The following is a 14,623-nucleotide window of genomic DNA, read 5'->3' as shown; positions in this document are numbered from 1 at the left end:
CTAGATACTGCTACCAAACCTCTTTGAGGTGCTTATATTTGCTCCCATGATATAATAACTAAGTGACTAACTTTGAAATCTCATTATCCTTGAGTTGTTCCTCTTTTAGCAATGTCACAGGATTATTTGAACCCCACCACAACCGTGTACGTTGCCCAAATGTTATGTTAAGATAAATACAAATGCATAGCGCCTTCACAACAAGCCACCAAAGTAATGCATTGATCTAAATATCTTTTTCAATGCGTTCTGGGTTAACCATTGTAGGGTTGGTTGAATTTGCACAGTTGTCTTTCACGAGTAGAGATCTGTTAAATGTGCAGGTTACTAATTGGCATGTAAATTAATGTGCAATTTAAATGAGTTTGATCCAGATAAAGATATTTGTAGTGTGCAATGTGTATAAGCTGGTGTGCTGACAGAATCTGGCCTCACCTCATTGAGCTGGGTGGTCAGTTGTCCATTGCTAAGCCAGTGCTGAATGCTTTCTAGACAGACATCACTGCATGTAATGGTTTCAAGATGCGTCAAGTTATGGGCATTCAGGTGTCAGGAATTTATCTAGTCTCTTCTGTTTGAGAAAAACAAAGCATTTGGAAACTTGTTGTATAGAGGGTATTGTAGAGTGGAGTGTACCATTGGGAATCTGATGATAGCCAACTGTAGCATATCGGAACTCTGTCAGGTATGGCATAGTGTGTGTCTAATCCCAAATTCATCTCTATCTTCCAGTAGTAGCACATCTTCTTAAGTTTCTATGAGTTTCCTGAAAAGTGTATTCTGAGTTTCCTGAAATGTGTATTGTATCAAGGAGAAAGTAGGACAGGAGATCAGCCGGTGCACCTAGAAAAAGGGGTAGGCATCCCAAATCTTTAAATATAGATAGATCATACTCCCTTCTTATTCATAACTCGGAGTTTGTACTTCTCTTATAAGTCCACATAGCTCAATGCAGAAGGGTCGCCCTGTCACATAGTGCCAGATTGTACCAAATTTCTGGTATTCTTTGCAGTTTTGTAAAGGGCTACACAAGAACAAAGAAAACAGTCCAAAAGTGGGTCACATTAATGCTGAAAATACGTCCTATAATATTTAAAATGCATGATTGTACTCTAGCGAATTTATTGTTCTAACTTGACAGCTCATTAGCAGCAGCCTTGTAAACAACTGTAAATGCATGTGAATTGTATACATGCAACAGGACCCACACATAACCATACGTGAACTAAATAAGCAGGGTAGAACTGAGCACCATGTGGTAAAAGGAATATGCTACTTACCAGTATGCATCTGTTCTTGGCATAGAGGGCTGCAGAGTGGTACATTTATGAATAGATCGCCATCTGGTGTTGGGCTCGGATGATTGCACTTTGTTTTTCTTCTGGAGAAGTCTTTGTCGTCATAGGTGACTCCTCCTCTCGGTGTTAGTGCGCATGGGCATCGGCTCCATCCTTAGATTGTTTTGCCATAGTAGGGTTAGATGGAGTAGTGTAGTATAGTACATAAAGATATGCCCATGTAAATGTATCTAAATAAGATAATGTTGGGACAGACACAGGTTTCCGGGGAGGCAGGGAGGGCATGTACCACTCTGCAGCCCTCTATGCCAAGAACAGATGCATACTGGTAAGTAGCATATTCCGTTCGAGGCATATGGGCTGCAGATGGTACATTTATGAATAGATTGTACAGCAGTTACCTCCCTAGCGGTGGTCACCAGTGTCTGTCGCAACTGTCTGAAATAGAGTTTTTAATACAGCTTGGCCCACTCTGGCTTGTTGTGCAGCCTGTACATCAACACAGTAGTGCTTTGTGAATGTATGTGGTGTAGACCAAGTTGCTGCTCTACATATGTCATCTAGGGGAATGTTCCCTAAGAATGCCATAGATGCTCCTAGTTTTCTTGTGGAATGAGCTCTAGGAGGAACAGTTAATGTTCTCTTTGCTTTAATGTAACATATTTGTATACATCTTACAATCCATCTTGCGATGCCTGCTTTAGAGATAGGATTGCCCTTATGTGTTTGGGAAAATGCTACAAATAGTTGTTTAGTTTTCCTGAAGTCTTGTGTTCTTTCTATGTAGTACAAAATGGCTCTTTTAACATCTAGTGTATGTAGAGCCCTTTCTGCCACCATCTGTGGCTTTGGAAAGAAGACTGGTAATTCCACTGGCTGATTGATGTGGAATGCTGAAATTACCTTAGGCAAGAACTTTGGGTTTGTTCTAAGAACCACTTTATTCTGGTGTAACTGTAGGAATGGTTCTTGTATTGTTAATGCCTGTAATTCGCTTACTCTTCTGAGTGAGGTAATAGCTATAAGGAATGCCACCTTCCATGTAAGGAATTGTATTTCGCACCTATGCATAGGTTCGAAGGGTGGCCCCATTAGTCTGGTGAGTACTACGTTGAGGTTCCAGACTGGGGAAGGTGGTAATCTTGGTGGAATGACTCTTTTAAGACCTTCCATGAATGCTTTTATCGCTGGTACTCTGAACAGTGATGTGCGCTGCCTGTTTTGCAGGTATGCTGCTATAGCTGCTAGATGTACTCTGATAGATGTGTACGCTAGATTACATTGCTGTAAGTGTAATAAGTAGCAAATAATCTCCCTTGTTGATACGTCTAGAGGGTTGATATTGTTATTAGTACAGTGTATAGCAAACCTCTTCCACTTAGCTGCATAGCATGCTCTGGTGGTTGGACGTCTCGCTTGTTTAATTATTTCCATACAATTTGGGGGGAGATCTAAGTACCCAAATTCTAGGATTTCAGGAGCCAGATCGCTAAGTTCAACTGAGTTGGATCTGGGTGCATTATTTCTCCATGGTTCTGTGTAAGGTGCATGGGTAGAATTCGTAGCTTTTGATGTGGCACTTGTGAGAGTTGCAAGAGCGTGGTGAACCACGGCTGTCTTGCCCACGTGGGTGCTACTAGTATCATGGTCATTGAATGTTGTTGCAGTTTCCTGACCACTAATGGGATTAGTGGGAGAGGGGGAAAAGCGTATGCAAATTTGTTGGACCAATTTATCCATAACGCATTGCCCTGCGACAGGTGATGTGGGTACCTGGACGCGAAGCTTTGGCATTTTGCGTTCTGATGAGTGGCAAATAGGTCTATCTCTGGTTGTCCCCATCTTTGGAAGAATGGCTGCAGTATTTGTTGGTGCAGTTCCCATTCGTGTATTTGTTCCGACTGTCTGCTTAAGATGTCTGCTATCTGGTTTTGAACTCCTGGTAGGTGTTCGGCTAACAGATAGATGTTTTGAGGAATGGCCCATCTCCAAATTTCCTGCGCTAGTCTGGATAATTGGAGAGAGTGCGTCCCCCCCTGTTTTTGAATATAATACATTGCTGTCATGTTGTCTGTTCTGATCAGGACTGCTTTGTGGATAACATGTATTTGAAAGGCTTTCAATGCTAGAAACACTGCCAGTAGTTCTAGGTAGTTGATGTGTAGTGTTCTTTCCTGCACACTCCACCTTCCTTGTACTGTGTACTTGTCCATATGTGCTCCCCATCCGGTGAGCGATGCGTCTGCTGTTATTGTCACCTGTGGAATTGGCTCTAGGAACGACCGCCCCTTGGTAATGTTTGTTCTGTTCCACCACTTCAGAGAGCGGTGTGTGCGGTCGTCTACCAACACCAGATCCGTAATCTGCCCTTGAGCCTGATTCCACTGTGTCGCTAAGCATTCTTGTAGCGGACGCATTTGTAGTTTTGCATATGGTATTAGCAGTATGCAGGATGACATCATGCCTAATAGCTGCATGAACACTCTTGCTGTTAGTGAGTGTTGTGGCTGAAATCTCTGAATGATTGTAAGCATTGTTTGGACCCTGACTGGGTTGGGGTACACTTTGGCTTTTTCTGTGTCTATCGTAGCCCCCAGATATTGTTGAACCTTGTTTGGTTGTAGGTGTGACTTTGTGTAGTTCACCGTGAACCCTAGCTGGTGTAGTAGCTGAATTGTCTTTTGTGTGTGTTGCAGACACTCCTCTTGCGACCTGGCTTTTATTAGCCAGTCGTCCAAGTATGGGAAGACATGAATTTGTTGTCTTCTTAGGTGAGCTGCTACCACTGCCAGGCATTTTGTGAACACCCTTGGTGCCGTCGTGACACCAAATGGAAGGACTTTGAACTGATAATGTTGTCCTTCTACCACAAACCTGAGGTATTTCCTGTGGGCTTTGTGAATAGGGATATGAAAGTAAGCGTCTTTTAGATCCAGTGTAGAAAGAAAGTCCCCTTTCTTCAGTAAAGGAAGTACTTGTTGGAGCGTGACCATGTGGAAATGTTCCGAATTTATGTATGCGTTGAGAGGTCTTAGGTCCAGTATTGGCCTTAGAGACCCGTCCTTTTTGGGGATTAGGAAGTATAGGGAGTATACTCCTGTTCCCTGTTGGTGCTGTGGAACCTTCTCTATGGCATGCTTTTCTAGCAGTGATATTACTTCCTGTTTTAATAGTGTCAGGTGATCTTGTTTCATTGGACGCTGTTTGGGGGGGATGTTTGGTGGGGTAGCTGTGAGTTCTAGGCAATAACCATGTTGGATAATTTGTCTTACCCACTTGTCTGATGTGATGTTTTCCCAGACAGGTAGGAACTGTGATAGGCGTCCCCCTACCGGTGTTATATGGTCTGGGGGAAGCTCTATGAAGTCACTGTTTTGGGGTTGGAGAGTTGCGGTTGTTGTTGTTTCCCGACCTCTACCCTTGTTGTTGTTACCCCTGTATCCACCTCTAGAATTACCTCTGGGTGATGTAGGTGTAAAAGAGGTTTGCTGTTGGTTTGTGCCTGTACTTTTGGATCCTCCTCTATAGGTGGATCTACGAAAGGAACCTCTTTGTGTCGGCTGTTGCAATGCTCCCATTGATTTAGCCGTTTCTGTATCCTTTTTCATCTTTTCTAGGGCCTCATCTGTCCCTGTGCCGAAAAGTGTTTTCCCATCAAAAGGTTGGTTCAGTAACGATGTTTGTACCTCTTGTTTGAACCCTGATACTCTGAGCCATGCATATCTCCTTAACATGATGCTTGTGTTTGTCGACCTTGCCGCAGTTTCTGCCGCGTCTAGGGCGCACTTTATTGAAGTGTTAGTAATTAACTTCCCTTCTTGTATAAGTTGATCTGCTTTCTTTTGATGTTCTTTAGGGAGATGTTTGATGAGTGTTTCTAACTCATCATAATGCGCTCTGTCATACCTTGCAAGTAGTGCTTGCGTATTAGCTATGCGCCAACTGTTTGCCGCTTGAGATGCTACTCTCTTGCCAGAGGCATCTATTAGTTTGGACTCTTTGTCAGGAGGTGGAGCTTCTCCTGTAGATAAAGAGTTTGCTCTCTTGCGAGCGTTTGTGACCACTAGTGAGTCTAGAGGAATTTGTCCCTTAATGTATATTGGGTCTTTTGGAGCTGCCCTATATTTTTTATCAATTCTTGGGTTCAATACCCTAGCCCTCACTGGGTCTTTGAATATCTCTGATGTATGACTGAGAAGGCCCTTTAGCATTGGTAGTGTTCCTGATGTTCTTTGTGCAGTAGGTAGTGTTTCTAATAAGAAGTCCTGTACTAGAGGTTCTGTATGTAGGTCTACCTTATGAAATGTTGCTGCTCTAGTAATGAGTTGTGCAAACCCAGTATTGTCATCAGGAGGTGAAGGTTTTGAGGGATATGACTCAAGGTCGGTATCATTACCTGATCCCACATTATACTCCTCCCATGGGTCTGCCTCCTCTGGGATTGTGTCCTCATCATCCCCAGGGTGTCCCCCCTCCCCTGTGTCACTCTCTCCATCTGTTGTAGGTGTAGATGGACGTGTGGGAGGGATATCTGGCCTATTGTGAGGAAGAGGTGAAGATGGTGTGTGAGGTTTGGGAGAAGGGGGAGGAGTTGTATTCGTCCCCATTGTTCTCTTCTTTGGATGAGCCTTGTCGTCCAAATGTTCATGTTTCCTCTTTTTAGGTAGTTCTGTGGCTACCTTGCCAGTCTTTGGGTCAATAAACAAAGTCTTTTGTTTAGGATCCGTTCCGTGTTCCTGTGTCGGTACCGCAGTTTTCGGTTCCGAAAGGTGTTTTTTCTTTGAACTGTCCATTTGTATTTTCGGTGCCGAAGTTTTGTTCGGATCCGACTTCTTCGGTATCGAAGATGTCCCCGGTGTCGGGGGTGTTTTCGGCGCCGAAGCGTGCTTCGGTGTCGACATGGACTGCTTCGACTTCGAGCTTTCCTTGACCTGGTGCTTCGGTGTCGATGTGGTCGGTTTATCGGAACCGGAACCACTATGATGTGGGACCGAGTGTTTCGGTTTCTGTTTCGTTGCCGGGCTCGAAGGCGGGGCGTTGGAAACTTTTTTCGGTTGTCTGACCGGGCTCGAGGGCGGGGTCGACACCGTGCGGGGTCTGTTTTTCGGTAAAGGGACGTCGTCACTCACGGTTTGTTGGACGTCGATTTCCTCGACGTCGGGCTCGTCCGCTTCTGACCCCGCCTCGTCGGCCTCTTCTTCTTCCTCTTCTGGGTGCTGGTCCTCGAACAGCTCCGGGATTGCTTGTGACTGCATTCTCGATACCTCGTGTCTTCGGGCTCGACGGTTTCTAATCGTCGATTTTGACGAGAACGCTGCACAGGCCTCACAGTCCCTGGATTCGTGTTCAGGGGACAAGCAGAGGTTGCACACCTCGTGTAGGTCCTTGTGTGGGAACTTAGCACCACACGTTGGACATTTTTTGAATGGAGTCCTTTCCATGGACCCCGGGCTGGACTACGTCGAGTTTCTCGTAGTCGTCGTCCTTCGAACCGCGTCGGTATGGAGTGAAGTCGCGTTCGATAACGATACCGTCGATTTGGAAAGGAATACGCGCCGGTTATAACCTTCTTTGTTGAAGTCGGTCCGGAGCGCTTCGATCCTCATCCGAACCCGATGGCGGAAAAAAACAATCTAAGGATGGAGCCGATGCCCATGCGCACTAACACCGAGAGGAGGAGTCACCTATGACGACAAAGACTTCTCCAGAAGAAAAACAAAGTGCAATCATCCGAGCCCAACACCAGATGGCGATCTATTCATAAATGTACCATCTGCAGCCCATATGCCTCGAACCACTATTTATGGAATGTTGCTCTGAAGATTGTGAGCTTCCCTGGTTCTTTTCACGGCCACAGACTGGATAGTAGCTGCATTTGAAGTGTAAAAGAATGCACACCCAGGTAATCTTTGAAGACAGATTACAAAACAAAATGTGGTATGAAACATATCTTCCCAGCACAGGCCTCAAGGAACTAAGGGCGACATGTACTAACATTTCCATATCCTATTTCCTAATAGCATATTTTTGTGATTCGTTATTAGGAAATCGCAAATAGTTATGTAAAACAGTGTGTTTTACATTGTTTGCAATTCCCAGTGGGCCGCAATTGACCTACCTCATTAATATTCATGGGGTAGGTCAAAATTGCGACTCATTGGGAATCGCTAACACACAATGATGATGGCCTGCTTGGGACAACAGATCACCATGTCTGTGTTTGCTTTTAAATAAAGCAACAGGTTTTTTTTTTTAAGCAGCCCGTTTTCCTTAAAGGAAAACGGGATGCATTTCAAAAAGAGAAATGAAAGTTTTCTTTTCATTTTTTAAGATTGGCAGTGGAAAAGGTTTTTTCTTACATTCACAAAGGGGATGGGGTCCCTTGGGGACCCCTTCCTATTTGTGAATGGGTTACCACCAAATTGAATTTGGTGGTAAAAAGCAACTGTTCTATGAAAGCATTTCAAACCCAAAACATTCACACATACCACTGCGAGGTACTATTAGGAAGGGATGCCCTTAACACGCCCCTTCTTAATACCGAATTGCTAACATATTTTGCAATTCAGCAATAGGTTACTGAATCACAAAATTGGGTTTGGTACATAGAGAAAGGCTTTTTACCAGTTGCAAACAGTCCGATTCTGCAAATTGGGTCGTTTGCAACCGAGAAAAATCTACCTACATGTGGCAAAATGCACCGCTTAATGCTGCACAGTATAGGGACAATTGATTAAAGAATTTCTTGTATACCAAAAGGAACAACCTAAGCCTAGAGCAAAGGAACAGACGTGTGTTCATACCTTTGAACAGAATCAGTGCCCAAAGTATGCAGGGAGGATTTAAGTTATTGTTCTCCAAGCTTACAGAGCACTGAAACTCTAAGGCACTTATGTGCTTATAAACAAGCGTGATCAACTAAGATATAGGACGCAGGTTAAATGAAACAATGACTCTAATAATGGTGACGGAAAAGAGCAAAGCTTTATGTTTTTAACATAATTTCAGCAATTGTATTTATCCCTAAGTCCCTGACGCAGGACATTCCAGCCATTAGACTCATTTACTGTCATTGTTTTGCCTATACTTATGTAGGTCAAAGCCTGATAAAGTTAGTTTACAAGTAGATGTAGACGACAGCTCTCTGCAAGGTAGATATCGCTTAAGGTGTTTATCCGAGTAGTTTGAAGTATAACCACAAACATTTTTATGGCACAACATGAGTAGTATTCTAGCCTTTATCAATGACGTTGTGACTCCTAAATATGGATAACAATCCCCAGTAGCTTCCTTGTTCCTTCTCTGGATAAAATGTAAGGAGAAAGGTAGATATTGTGAAATACGCAATCTTTAGGAAGAAAAACCACTGACAAAAAAACTGATGTAAGCTGCCACAGAAGGACCAGTCTGAAGATATCCAGCCAGCACTGTAGCCTGGCTGCACAACTAAAGTGAGCGGAAACTGAAGCTAAATCAGACAAAGCCACAAGACTTCAAATTCATGGCAGCGCAAATAATTTCTTCTCTTAGTGGCCCTCCACACCCGAAAAGAGGATATGAAACACAGAAACAGGAAATCTAAAACTACCATGATGTACTTGGAAAGTCATTGAGACATATGGTTATTAATAAGATCTTCTTTGAAATACTACATTTCTATACATTTCTGACATGCTATAAAGGCCTTTAAGAACTTATTATGTACTTTAATCACCCGAGCCACAGTTATTACAGTAACCCTTTCCCTTCCCTGAGCCCTGAGGAGAGCTATGAGACCCATCCTTTGGCATGTCCCGACCTCCGACAGGCCAGAAAACGTACACCAGTATCCCGAGGTCACCTATGGCATATTTGCTACTGCCTTGACCGTTAGTGAAAGAGGTTTCCCTACACTGGCTTCATTATATGGCTTCCATGATTAACCTGTTAGTTTGGGGCCTGGAGCACCCAATCATGCAAAGACATTTTTAGCGAGCAAGCATAAAGAAAGCAGCAGTAGTCGAGATTCTCTTGGTCTAGTTTAAGATGTAGGATGAACAGGACCATTAGCAGTATTTGATAGGACTAAAAACTATCCCTTGAGGAATATCATTGAAGAAACAACTATCAGTGATACTGGCGTGCATGTACCTTCCAGCCTCTCAGAGATGCCTCCATGTGTGGATGAATGTTCTGATTGCTGGATAAAGGTAAAATAGAGCACAAAGGATTTACAGAAAGTTTACCTGCTGCTTTCTTCATTGTGAAAAGTGATAATGATAGATTAGAATTTCATATTATAGATTACGGAAAGAAATCAAGGATTCAACATGAAGCTCAACCCAGGAAAATCAATTAGCATATTAACCCCTTGACCGCTGTACAAATTCTGCCGCGATGCTGGAGAATTAATGAGTGGGCGTGTTTCGGACGGCCGGAGTGGGCGTGTTTCGGACGCCCCCCGGCCGTCCTCCGCACACACCCACTGTGACGTCGGACAGCCGAAGGCCGTCTGACACATGCAACAGGTTAATAAGCCTAAATGTTACGTTTTTTTTCCCCTGGAGTCAAATCACCATGCTGCACCAGGGCCAGTAAGTGGGGATCCCTGAATTATGAGTGGGCTCCCCTTTAATGTTCAATACTAGAAGGAACAACAAAGGAAGTACTTGCAGGCAAACAGAAACATCTGCCATCTTGCTTTCAGGTGGTTGTTAGATGTGTGACTTGAGCCCTCGACAATTGCCATGACCCATGCAGGTAAGAGCAGTGGGGGGTGGGGCCATGTGGGGGTGGATTTCGACAGACGACGAAGAGGCAATCTGAACTATATTTTTAAATTTCTATTGTGGTTGTCTGTCAAATCCCCCCACCCCCCCCCTCCCCCACCCCCCCCCCTCCCCCACCCCCCCAGCCCGGCCCCACCGCTCTTACCGGCACGGGCCGCACCTGCCCTGAGACCAAATGTTTCATGGCTTAGCAATGTCTTAGTGAGATATAAATGAGTGTAGGTTGGCTCTTGGGGTAGCAGTTAAAACAGCTACCTGCTTGGCTAAACTAATGCTTAACAATCCTGCACTCCCAGAACCGCTCCTTTGCCTAAAAAGGGAGCATGTCACCATCAGGGTATGGTAATCCTGCCATGGACTGTCACTGAGGCCACCTGGGCCTGTGAGGAGAGTACCCAAAACTAGTGCAGGGGGAGGCACAGCTGGATTGGTGGGCCTGGATGCTGCAACATGTAAAAACAGGCCTGGCAAAGGCGCAAGAGGGATTTAGGGGGCTTTTTCCATTCTCCTCACCCTCTGCTGGAGGTACGACACCCACCATGGTTGGTGCAGCAGTCGTCCTAAGCTGCAGAGGTCAGAACAGAGCCAATTGAGTGCAGGAGCATGTCTGACTCAGTGGGTCACAATATTATCATGCTCAGGAATGGATTTAGCAGCAGCCTAGGAGGTGCAGCGGAGACCTCTCCCTTACCCACCCTGCTTGAGAAATGAGACCAGGGGGCACAACAGTGAGTGTTGGGAGAAGTGGAGAGGCAGCTTGCACAGCTTATCTTCCCCTGTTTTACTCCCTTCCACCCTCTCCCGGGGCAGGTGAATTTTTTTCTTTAAAACTTTAAAAAAAAATCTTTAGCCTGGCAATACATCTGAGGAATGAGGTGCATGTGGGATGGCTTTCCCTCGTGTTCCCCAAACTTATGTGAAGAAAACTTTGTGGCTTTGGTGACCACTGGAGCGGGGGAGAGGCATCAGTACTCACTGCCAGATGAAACTGTAGGCTGGGGCAGGTGGGAGAGTTAGTGGGCCCTACCTGTAATCTCCCGCTGCAGACCTGGTCTAGGACCATGGCACTCAATGATCCTGTCCAGTCAAAAAATAAAAGTAACAGACCTTGACAACGCCATTAGCTGAAGGGAAACATGGACCTTCAGCTGTGGATTGGGCCGGCTCGAAGTAGCAACTAACACGCCATAAAGTTCGAATACACGTGCTCCGGCGTAATTAAGATAAATAAGTCCATGTCTAGTTCTACACTCGTATGAATCCTGAGATTTCCCTCCAGTTCGAGGACAGTTTTCACCGACACGCAATAACATTTTAACAGACTGCCGTATGGGCCACTAAGAGTTGCACATCTCCAGCGCCACAATTTTGAAGAAATTGAGTCAAGTTGGTCTGATTGTCTCTAGGGGTCTACAACCTCAATACTGTACAGTCCTGAAGATGGTCTCACTAATGCAAAACTAGAGACTGAAACGTCGACTTATACACTTTTTTCTTTGATATTGATTTGTGGTTTATTTTAAGAAAAAGGATCGCAATTGTTACAGTTCAAGTGCATAATAATTACCTTCTTGTTTCATTGCATGTATTCTATACAAGTACCCTGAAAAATTCTAATATAAAATGTAATACTTTCATAGATACACCTGTTTTTGTCTGTTCTATTCACCTTTTTGTCTGTTTTATACACCTTTTTGAGATCTACTCCATATGATTGTTCGCTCTTGAATGGAGTTGTAGACATTCACAAGAAATTACCTAAAAGAATTGACGAGCTGAAAGAAATCAATCAGCAAGGATATCTTCCTTATTGCTCCTAAATGTTATGTTAAAATAAACTAATTATTCAATTGAATAAATCCCTTGAAGGCACATTTACCCATCCCTGTCAGCAGGGCAGCACTGCCCTGTCCCGCCCGCAAAGCTGCTGCAACAAGGAAAAAATTAAATGATAATAACTTAGAGTTACTATCATTTTATTTTTCCTTTAGTGACACTGTTTAAAAGCAGTGGGGAGACGCTCCTCTGCCTTAGCGGAGAAGCCGCCACTGAAAGAAAGTCACATTTCTTTGAAACATCTTAAAGTGGGTGGAGGAGCGAACACTCACCCACATACAATCATGGGACCATGGGTTACTGGGGAAGGCCCAATGAGGAGGGCAGCCTCATCCACAGAAGGGAAAACAAATGAGTGGCAGATGTAGATGGCGGCTGGGTTCAAAATGATGCAAGACAGAGCAGGAAGGCTGCCCCCTCCACCAGAGGGTCCAGTCTCAGTCTCAGAGGGTCCAGTGATGATAGCGACCGAAGATCGACCGTAGAGGACAGTCTCTGCCTGGCTGCAACAACTGCCAATCTCTCTATAAAAGTACCCTGGTTTGCTAGATGACCAGGCCTGCAGCCAGCAGCATTTGCTTTATATAACTGGTTTGATGGCATTACCACTGAAGTAAGCGGCCTTGGGGGCCACTAAGCTGAGTTGAAATCTTCATGTTGACTGTCAAGGGTGAGACGATTCAAATTGGGAAGTGTGTGTTGGGCAGAGTTTGAAGCTAGGAATGGTTGGTTGTTGTTAATTTCAGTACATAGATGCCTTGATAGGCATGGCAGGAAACCTCATACAACGTGGGTATTGTCACAGGTATGGGATCACAATCTGACCTTAAAAGCAATAGCACAGAACATCAATGGCCTATATAATATACTTAAAAGAGGGGAAGTGCTACATTATGTTAAAAAGCAGAGAATTGTCCTTTTACAGGAAACACGCCTACTGGCTGTCAGTAAATTACTTAAGTATCACAAGGGGCCACAAAGTGTCTATGGATATGAAATAATATTAGACCGTTTTCTTCCCCATACAAGACTCCTCAGATTAAGAGGTACCTCTTACCTTTTCATTCTAAGCATGTGCAAAGCAAAGCACTTCTCGGGAAACTTCACGGTTCAGCGGTTCTTGCTCCCTTTGCCCGTCCTACAAGAGAGAAGACATGTTTCTGCATTAAACATAATGAAAAGAGTCCCGCACCTTCTTTTGCTGAGCCTTGATCAGCAGAATGAGGTTGATAATTCACCACAGTTAGTCACTCGTTAAACTGATTACAACGTGTGTCATCCACTATTCAGAGGAATCGATCTGGCAATGGAGTCCGTCATCTAGAATGGGATGAGCTGCAGCCAAACAAAGACGAGCTGTTTTTTATTCGGTGTGCCTTGCAGAAAGCAGATAATATATATATGTTTAACAAGTGCACAAATGCGAGATTTCCTAGCTCAATAATAACCCCTTCTTCTAGGATTTTAATTTGGGAGAGAGATAAACTATCTGCTCTGGAATAATGGATCCGTTTTGCATGACATGACCCAGGGACTACAATAGAGAATAAAATGAGATATTCAACCAGAGCAGACTGATTTCAGCAGTAAAAGGCACATTATACTTAGAGTCAATAGATTTTTTCAAAGGAATAATATGCCACTCACGTTACTTCACTAGTGAAACATGTGAATGGTCCAGACTCCAATATATACAATAAACAATAAAGCCTCAGTACTCACTGATTGATGGTGAAGACCGGCTGCTTGATCATTCGAATATCATTTTAGTCACTAGAGAAGGAGCCTTGCCCATTGGCTAGTGTGGCTCCTGCTGGAGCTGCTCAGACGAGGTGTGACAGCCACTGCAGTGGGTGGAGGAGCAGCCCTGAGGAAACGGGGTACATTACACATCCTCTAGCTGCCAGTGAAGGCCTGTCTCCCTCTAGCGGCTCCAGCGGTCACAGTTTCAGATGGAGCTGTACTCCTTGTTGTGTACAGCTCCTGCTCAAACGTCATTCTTTGACAGTCAGGGCCGGACTGGCCCTAGGGGGCACTGGGCGCTTTCCCAGTGGGCCTGAAGGGTGGGGGCCGGTTTTGTTACTGGGGGGCTTGTTTTGCATCCCTGCTGCAATATCAACCCCCTATAACAAAAGCAGCAGCTGTGTTTCTCGCCAGCACCCCCCTCCCAAACTCACCACACTGGGACCGGTTCAACTTAAGTGCCATGGCTGGTTTGCGTTCTCAGTCCGGCTGTGGTGACAGTGGGGGAGGCGTTAGGGCTCGACATGCCTGTAGGGGCCCAAAAACATCCTCAGAAACACATTCTAATAGTAATAATGTGTGAAATCACAATTGGAGGAAGACGGCGTTTAGGCTTTAACCCTAAAATACTAAACTGCGGTCAACTGTATAAATGAATACACTCCAAGATATATCACCCCACACTTTGCTTGCTTTGGCAAGTATGGTTACAATGCCTTCATGCAGTACCTCATAGCTCTTTCCACGTGCTGTGCCACAGAAAAGTGTCCCCTCTATAGACAGAATCATCTTGAAGATTCTTTATAGAAATATCCGCCAGGATTTAGCCACTATATTTAGCAGGCAATGACAGGAAAGACAGCAACGCGCTCATAATGACTGCAATTAATGAAAAATCTTAATTACGCCTTATCTTCCCCAGTCCACTTTTTATCCAGCTGGGAAAGAAAGATAAGTTCTGTTTTTAATTTTTCGCTT

General features: G+C 44.5%; 1 protein-coding gene across 2 annotated transcripts in view; it reads right to left on the bottom strand.

Moving 5' to 3' along the window:
* Positions 1–14,623, bottom strand: part of RASSF8 (Ras association domain family member 8) — a 326,220-nt gene that overhangs the window by 183,265 nt on the left and 128,332 nt on the right. Inside the window, exon 2 of one of the 2 annotated variants that reach the window (XM_078674112.1) lies at positions 12,960–13,040. The exons of the other annotated variant lie outside the window; for it this stretch is intronic. The gene's annotated coding sequence lies outside the window, so the exon portion shown is untranslated. The remainder of the gene's footprint in view (positions 1–12,959; positions 13,041–14,623) is intronic. 2 annotated transcript variants of the gene reach the window in all.

Source organism: Lissotriton helveticus, chromosome 1_1 (assembly GCF_964261635.1).
Source record: "Lissotriton helveticus chromosome 1_1, aLisHel1.1, whole genome shotgun sequence".
NCBI classification, from domain to species: Eukaryota; Metazoa; Chordata; class Amphibia; order Caudata; family Salamandridae; genus Lissotriton; species Lissotriton helveticus.
The sequence above is the reverse complement of the archived record's forward strand: the minus strand, read 5'-3'. Positions and strand labels throughout refer to the sequence as shown.